This window comes from Crinia signifera, chromosome 5 (assembly GCF_055691185.1).
Source record: "Crinia signifera chromosome 5, ASM5569118v1, whole genome shotgun sequence".
Classification (NCBI taxonomy): Eukaryota; Metazoa; Chordata; class Amphibia; order Anura; family Myobatrachidae; genus Crinia; species Crinia signifera.
The window spans coordinates 311,444,460-311,453,592 of NC_139221.1; the positions used below are offsets into that span (position 1 = coordinate 311,444,460).

The following is a 9,133-nucleotide window of genomic DNA, read 5'->3' on the forward strand; positions in this document are numbered from 1 at the left end:
GGGGGAGAGTCTCATCTTTTGGAATATACCCTCAGAAAAACTCTCAGTCAGACAGAACCTGAAATACCTGACTGGGAAGAGCAATTAACAGGCTTGGATGGGGACTACTGATTTGAAGTCAGATATCTCCGGTTCCCAAGGGCCGATTTTAAAAATTCTTGTACCCATGAAAAGAGGGGACCCTCAGCTTTCAGCCTAGGGCCCTTAGACTCCTGGGGGGGTTTCTGGATACTCAGAAACCCCCCCTGCGTGCGCTACTGCTATCCACAACACACCTACCGCTCTTTCCCCTGAGCACCTCTATAGTCCCTGCTCTGGGGTTTCCTGATGAGCAGGGGCTCTGCCAACTGTCAGAGTATATTTTCCTTTCTGGAATATTCCTCACAGTTCTCCCCTTTAAAGCAGGGTATATGGTATAGTCCACCCTAATGGGCTAGGAGGACAAGTCCATTGTCAGTTCAGGAAAGGGGTAAACAGTGTTCAGTCCACAATATTCTATTAATAAGGGGTATTAACACATTAATACTTTTCCTAAATAATTAATTAACTACTAATATTACTTTTGATATCTGCTACATTTACTGTATCACAACCATATAACATTTTAGTTTATGTATAAACATTAACCCTTATTGGGGTGTTACATTACTTCCCCGCTGGAACGTTGTGTGTCCTCACACAACAGACAACATCCAATAAAGAACCATCTAATATTTGTGGACACACACACACTCAAAAAGAAAAACACTTTTTACAATTAATATTGACTAAAGCAGTACTTATTCTGACTTTTATGTTCAATCTAATGCCTATACTATATAAATGGGGCACTTCTGTTCCTCATTCCAAATTTTCTCAAAATCTGGTGCATAATTAATGCTGTTTCACTGGAACTTATCTCAATATATTTACTATTTGGAAGTTTGTACTCTGATGGAACAGAAGTTAAGGGCTCTTTAACTGAAATATATGGTTCTTCACATAAAATAGATTCAGACTTTAGCATAAAAGAACCAAGGCAATTAAGTTCATGGGAACCCAACCTCTCTGCTGTGGTTAAGTGGGCAACTCTTTCAATGTCTTCCTTATATTCAACAGTTTTTAAATCTGGCTGGTTGTAGTGAACTTTACCGGCATGTGTGTCATCCATTCTAGGTTTAATCTGGTATTCTGGCTCTGGAAGAGATTGTGGTTTGTTAGTATCCTGTAGGTTCTGCTGCACCACTTCACTCTGTTGCTCTACATTTTGTTCAACTGTCCTCCCAACTGATTTTCTCTGCACTGGGACATTGGCATATGGACTGCGACCTGCTGCATATTTGCTGCCTTGCACTGAAACACCATTAGGACCAGTTACATTAGTAGCTTTGGTGCCCTTCTCTCCAATCACCACATTGAACTCCACCAACTCTCCTTCTTCCAAACTGCAGAAGAAGTTCCTGGGGTTGTTCTTCTTAATGGCAGTATAGTGCACAAATACATCTTCCTTGGTGTCAATACGGTTTATTAAGCCATAACCCCGTTGGACATTAAACCATAATACTCGACCCAAAATGTTCCTTGTGCTGGCTGGCAGAACACTGCCTGCATTAGGTACACCAACATTTTTAGCCTGGTTTTGCAATACTGTTTCTGGACCTATATCTTGTCTGTCATCCACAGGTTGATCAATTCTTGCTGTGCTTCCTGAGCACTGATCCTCTGCCTCAGGGTTTGAGTTTAAATTCTCATGTTGCCTGCAGTTGAACTGAACATGTTCCTTTTGTCTACGGCATTGACATGCTGGCAATCCCTGTGCGTCAAACTGGTAGGTCCGTTTTATTCTCGAATTCCTGGCTCTCTTTTCGATATAACCTTTCTGTTGTTCTTGAGGAAGCAATTGCTCTTTCGTTGGGTTTTCCACCTCCCTGCACAGTTCTGTAAAACCCTGGATAGATTCTTCAATCTTGCTTTTTAATACTTCACTTTGGTCAGGGCAGGAGGATAACTGAGCATGCTGTATGACTGCCTCTTTGGGTGCCATGGGTTTTTTCTTTCATTATAGCTGATTTTAGAGGGACTTAGAATTTTCCACTGATAAGGAGTAGGTAGTTTCAGAAGATGTATTCAGTCCCAGAATTTTGATAACAGTCTCCTTAAATTCAGGGAAAGGGCAAGTTGGATTCTGTAATCTCACCATGCATAATGTAGTACGCACTGCATCCCCGAGAGCTCCTTCTATAAATTGACTGGTCAATGTTTCATCCTCTTGTTGTTTTTCACGGGGGTCAAAGTTCTGTAGTTCTTTGAGTTATTCCTGCAAACTGAGAGCAAATTCTCTTAAGGATTCATGGGGCTGTTGCTTTCTTGCATAGAAGTTAATTTTAAGTTCAGATAAAGTTTGCAAATCAAAAATAGTGGACAATTTTTTAAATATGTCTTCTACGTTCTTCTTCTGTTCAGTAGACCAAGAGTTTACTTCCCGAAGGGCTAGGCCTCTTAACTGTCCGATCAATATTTCCACCTTCTGTGGCTCATTAAGGGAACCTATGCAAAATAGTGACAGCAGTTTTGACTTGAAGTCCTTAAATATACTGTTACCTGGAGTACATGCTTTCCCAGAATAAGTTGGCAGCCATGGGGCTCCAGGGTAGTAAGGCAATGTAATGGGGTTGATGCCAGCCATAGCTGGTTGTGCAGAATAGATTCCCGATGTTGACTCTTCAGCTGACATTTCTTCCCTTTGTTCTTATCCTGTTCGTGCGACGCCAAATGTGATACCCTCACAGATAAGTATCTTTATCCTTACAGGTTATCTTGCAATAGCAATTATCAACAGCTCACCACAATAACTCACGGGAAAAATAATAGAGTAATTTTATTAAGCTGGAACTCCGTTTTTCTTAAAGGAACTGATGGAAATCAAGGATACTATTATGCACAAAATATCAATATATAAATACAAACATCAGAGATTCTTCCCACGTAACATTGGTGAGATATTGATGTATAACAATATTACTTAGAGCATAAGTTGTACTATTCTGCAACAAACAAATAAGCAACTATCCATTCACCTGCAATGTATAACAAACCGTTACAATATCAAAACAGGTTATAGTGTTTTACCAGTACTAGATTATCATTGCGCAATAATTGTTTATGTCTACAATAGTCTTGGGTTAACCCTATTATGACTGCAGTCACCTGTTCTTTAAGCGCTTATTTATAACAAATATTCTTTCTTTTATAGGTCCCACGCTGCAAGGTCAACTCTCTGTGTATTTGTAATCCAAAGTCAAGAGAATACATAAGGTAAGTCTTGCGTAAAAATGCTGCTGACTTTTAACTTGAACGTCAAATAATCTGATAATAGATGACAGAAGCTAGCAATCTTTTTGGAATATCCTGAGTAGAATGATACAAGCAATTTTCCCTTAGCAGTATAATTGCCACAAGTGTCTCTATAAGTGTCAGTCCACTTCTGTAATATGCAGCTTTGGGGCTGATTCAGCAGCCACTACTCCCTTCCTCCTAACTTGTAGCTAAGGACGACTTGGGTATTGTGTGCAGTATTAACTACTAGAGTCTCTCCCCAAATGCCAGTGTAGGTACTGCTTATCGCCTGGATGAGGTGAATGTTACACACAATGCTTTCTTTAGCCGGGAGAGGTGTTAGGCTGGCTATGAGGTTATTGCAGGGGCGTTACAGCTATCTGTGGGCCATCCTGTCGGCTGTCTGGACTATCTCTGGGCTGATCCGTGGGATATGCAGGAGGCTGTACTGTGCTGCCTTGGGGCTGGACAATCACTCACCACACCCTCTTCTTTATCGATCACAGCTTGGATCAGTCACCGCCTCTGTCACCGCTGCTCAAGGGGACCTCGGGAAATCACCGGAGCCCTTTTGGTAAGTATTCTCCTAATTACAGCCTCGCTTTCCAGCTGCGCAGCTCTGCTGCCTTAACTTTCTCTCCACAACTGCTACACAGTGTCTTTTCTGCTGCACTTCAGCTTTCCTCAATCCCTATCCACAACACACCTACCGCTCTTTCCCCTGAGCACCTCTATAGTCCCTGCTCTGGGGTTTCCTGATGAGCAGGGGCTCTGCCAACTGTCAGAGTATATTTTCCTTTCTGGAATATTCCTCACAGTTCTCCCCTTTAAAGCAGGGTATATGGTATAGTCCACCCTAATGGGCTATGAGGACAAGTCCATTGTCAGTTCAGGAAAGGGGTAAACAGTGTTCAGTCCACAATATTCTATTAATAAGGGGTATTAACACATTAATACTTTTCCTAAATAATTAATTAACTACTAATATTACTTTTGATATATGCTACATTTACTGTATCACAACCATATAACATTTTAGTTTATGTATAAACATTAGCCCTTATTGGGGTGTTACATTACTTCCCCGCTGGAACGTTGTGTGTCCTCACACAACAGACAACATCTAATAAAGAACCGTCTAATATTTGTGGACACACACGCACTCAAAAAAAAAACACTTTTTACAATTAATATTGACTAAAGCACTACTTATTCTGACTTTTATGTTCAATCTAATGCCTATACTATATAAATGGGGCACTTCTGTTCCTCATTCCAAATTTTCTCAAAATCTGGTGCATAATTAATGCTGTTTCACTGGAACTTATCTCAATATATTTACTATTTGGAAGTTTGTACTCTGATGGAACAGAAGTTAAGGGCTCTTTAACTGAAATATATGGTTCTTCACATAAAATAGATTCAGACTTTAGCATAAAAGAACCAAGGCAATTAAGTTCATGGGAACCCAACCTCTCTGCTGTGGTTAAGTGGGCAACTCTTTCAATGTCTTCCTTATATTCAACAGTTTTTAAATCTGGCTGGTTGTAGTGAACTTTACCGGCATGTGTGTCATCCATTCTAGGTTTAATCTGGTATTCTGGCTCTGGAAGAGATTGTGGTTTGTTAGTATCCTGTAGGTTCTGCTGCACCACTTCACTCTGTTGCTCTACATTTTGTTCAACTGTCCTCCCAACTGATTTTCTCTGCACTGGGACATTGGCATATGGACTGCGACCTGCTGCATATTTGCTGCCTTGCACTGAAACACCATTAGGACCAGTTACATTAGTAGCTTTGGTGCCCTTCTCTCCAATCACCACATTGAACTCCACCAACTCTCCTTCTTCCAAACTGCAGAAGAAGTTCCTGGGGTTGTTCTTCTTAATGGCAGTATAGTGCACAAATACATCTTCCTTGGTGTCAATACGGTTTATAAAGCCATAACCCCGTTGGACATTAAACCATAATACTCGACCCAAAATGTTCCTTGTGCTGGCTGGCAGAACACTGCCTGCATTAGGTACACCAACATTTTTAGCCTGGTTTTGCAATACTGTTTCTGGACCTATATCTTGTCTGTCATCCACAGGTTGATCAATTCTTGCTGTGCTTCCTGAGCACTGATCCTCTGCCTCAGGGTTTGAGTTTAATTTCTCATGTTGCCTGCAGTTGAACTGAACATGTTCCTTTTGTCTACGGCATTGACATGCTGGCAATCCCTGTGCGTCAAACTGGTAGGTCCGTTTTATTCTCGAATTCCTGGCTCTCTTTTCGATATAACCTTTCTGTTGTTCTTGAGGAAGCAATTGCTCTTTCGTTGGGTTTTCCACCTCCCTGCACAGTTCTGTAAAACCCTGGATAGATTCTTCAATCTTGCTTTTTAATACTTCACTTTGGTCAGGGCAGGAGGATAACTGAGCATGCTGTATGACTGCCTCTTTGGGTGCCATGGGTTTTTTTCTTTCATTATAGCTGATTTTAGAGGGACTTCTGGCCTCAGAATTTTCCACTGATAAGGAGGAGGTAGTTTCAGAAGATGTATTCAGTCCCAGAATTTTGATAACAGTCTCCTTAAATTCAGGGAAAGGGCAAGTTGGATTCTGTAATCTCACCATGCATAATGTAGTACGCACTGCATCCCCGAGAGCTCCTTCTATAAATTGACTGGTCAATTTTTCATCCTCTTGTTGTTTTTCACGGGGGTCAAAGTTCTGTAGTTCTTTGAGTGATTCCTGCAAACTGAGAGCAAATTCTCTTAAGGATTCATGGGGCTGTTGCTTTCTTGCATAGAAGTTAATTTTAAGTTCAGATAAAGTTTGCAAATCAAAAATAGTGGACAATTTTTTAAATATGTCGTCTACGTTCTTCTTCTGTTCAGTAGACCAAGAGTTTACTTCCCGAAGGGCTAGGCCTCTTAACTGTCCGATCAATATTTCCACCTTCTGTGGCTCATTAAGGGAACCTATGCAAAATAGTGACAGCAGTTTTGACTTGAAGTCCTTAAATATACTGTTACCTGGAGTACATGCTTTCCCAGAATAAGTTGGCAGCCATGGGGCTCCAGGGTAGTAAGGCAATGTAATGGGGTTGATGCCAGCCATAGCTGGTTGTGCAGAATAGATTCCCGATGTTGACTCTTCAGCTGACATTTCTTCCCTTTGTTCTTATCCTGTTCGTGCGACGCCAAATGTGATACCCTCACAGATAAGTATCTTTATCCTTACAGGTTATCTTGCAATAGCAATTATCAACAGCTCACCACAATAACTCACGGGAAAAATAATAGAGTAATTTTATTAAGCTGGAACTCCGTTTTTCTTAAAGGAACTGATGGAAATCAAGGATACTATTATGCACAAAATATCAATATATAAATACAAACATCAGAGATTCTTCCCACGTAACATTGGTGAGATATTGATGTATAACAATATTACTTAGAGCATAAGTTATACTATTCTGCAACAAGCAATTAAGCAACTATCCATTCACCTGCAATGTATAACAAACCGTTACAATATCAAAACAGGTTATAGCGTTTTACCAGTACTAGATTATCATTGCGCAATAATTGTTTATGTCTACAATAGTCTTGGGTTAACCCTATTATGACTGCAGTCACCTGTTCTTTAAGCACTTATTTATAAAAAATATTCTTTCTTTTATAGGTCCCACGCTGCAAGGTCAACTCTCTGTGTATTTGTAATCCAAAGTCAAGAGAATACATAAGGTAAGTCTTGCGTAAAAATGCTGCTGACTTTTAACTTGAACGTCAAATAATCTGATAATAGATGACAGAAGCTAGCAATCTTTTTGGAATATCCTGAGTAGAATGATATAAGCAATTTTCCCTTAGCAGTATAATTGCCACAAGTGTCTCTATAAGTGTCAGTCCACTTCTGTAATATGCAGCTTTGGGGCTGATTCAGCAGCCACTACTCCCTTCCTCCTAACTTGTAGCTAAGGACGCCTTGGGTATTGTGTGCAGTATTAACTACTAGAGTCTCTCCCCAAATGCCAGTGTAGGTACTGCTTATTGCTGCCTGGATGAGGTGAATGTTACATACAATGCTTTCTTTAGCCGGGAGAGGTGTTAGGCTGGCTATGAGGTTACTGCAGGGGCGTTACAGCTATCTGTGGGCCATCCTGTAGGCTGTCTCCGGCTGGACTATCTCTGGGCTGATCTGTGGGATATGCAGGAGGCTGTACTGTGCTGCCTTGGGGCTGGACAATCACTCACCACACCCTCTTCTTTATCGATTACAGCTTGGATCAGTCACCGCCTCTGTCACCGCTGCTCAAGGGGACCTCGGAAAATCACCGGAGCCCTTTTGGTAAGTATTCTCCTAATTACAGCAACGCATCACACACTTTCCAGCTGCGCAGCTCTGCTGCCTTAACTTTCTCTCCACAACTGCTACACAGTGTCTTTTCTGCTGCACTTCAGCTTTCCTCAACCCCTATGGTGCAACACATAAGCCACCCAGCCCAACCAGTCCAGGGGCACCGCACCCAACACCACCATTACCCTAAATTGTGTCTACAATTATCCAGCAAGGAGCCTTGTTACTATTTGTAATGTATACCCTGACATGGTGCTCTCTGTATGTATTATCACATATACAGTATGTAGTAGTAAGTAATGTGATCTGTTTGATGCATATTTCAGTAGGGAACACTAAGGAGCCCATTTAGCCAGAGCAAACCAAGAGACTATTTATCAATCAGTATATTAACTATTTATGTGGCTACTGCTACTAGTGATACTATAATTGGTGCCTTCCAGTGTCAGGTCCCCCCCAGTAATATCCACAACCTCTGTTCATGTCCATGACTGCCCTGGCTTCTCTGGGACTTCCTATTGGTTGTCCTACCTTTAATGCATCTACTCGACAGAAAGTACCATTAGGAAGCTGGCTTCTATGGGCTGTAGCCAATGCACATGCATAGTGCCATTGCTGCTACTACTGCACATTAGCCAGTCCTATCGCCTGTCAGCTACATTGTGTAGATGCCGGCACCTGGTCATTTGTGGGGGACAAGCGGCTGCCTTTACCCAAGCAGAAGCCACCACTACTTCCAAATATGTTTGAGATTCAGTTACGTCACTATCTCCAAACACAATATACTTTTTTGCCAGTTTCATCTGTTCAGTAGAAGATATTCCAACCAAGCAAATACATGGTTATACTGTATCTGTCTGATGTAATGATCATATGTGTCTCTTTTGCACAGAGATGTACAGGTTTATTGCCCAGGAGGGCTCGTTATAATTATCATCCTCCTCCTTTTAATCCTTATCACAAACTATGCGAAAAATCCAACAATGGTAAGTCTTGGCAGTGGTGAGATGTTATATAATTTATATTTACATGTGGGATTTATTGTCTATTTTTTTTTAACAAGCATAATTATAATGTACTGGTGCACCACCAAAAATTCAGCACCCTCGGTGTCCCCTTCACAGCACAACTCCCACACCTTCCGTGTCCACATTCCAGGTCAGCTCTTTCAGCCACTGACCTCTGCCTGCCACTAGTCTCCTCTCGTCACACCACTGATCTACGCCCACCCCCCAACGCCGAACTGAACCCTCCCGCAGGTCAACTAAGACCGCATCCAACCAAATTCTAACTTCCCCCTGGCACCTGAAATTAAATAGTGTTAAATAGTGTTAGATCATCAGGTGCCGGTTCATCAGGGGACAACCTGTATATTCTTTTCCATAGGCCTAGAAATATACCTGTTTAGCTAGGATCCATTTACTATCTCTCCTGTACCAGGCGGCAGTGAATGTGTATGCCAATGGCACAAG

The 9,133-nt window shown here is 41.5% G+C and overlaps 1 long non-coding RNA gene across 1 annotated transcript; it reads left to right on the plus strand.

Moving 5' to 3' along the window:
• The first annotated feature begins 3,118 nt into the window (after nucleotides 1-3,118).
• LOC146079762 (uncharacterized) lies at nucleotides 3,119-7,631 on the plus strand. Its single transcript, XR_014474735.1, has 4 exons — nucleotides 3,119-3,294; nucleotides 3,822-3,889; nucleotides 6,987-7,048; nucleotides 7,585-7,631. It is a non-coding gene; the product is annotated as an uncharacterized LOC146079762 (long non-coding RNA).
• The last annotated feature ends 1,502 nt before the right edge of the window (nucleotides 7,632-9,133 follow it).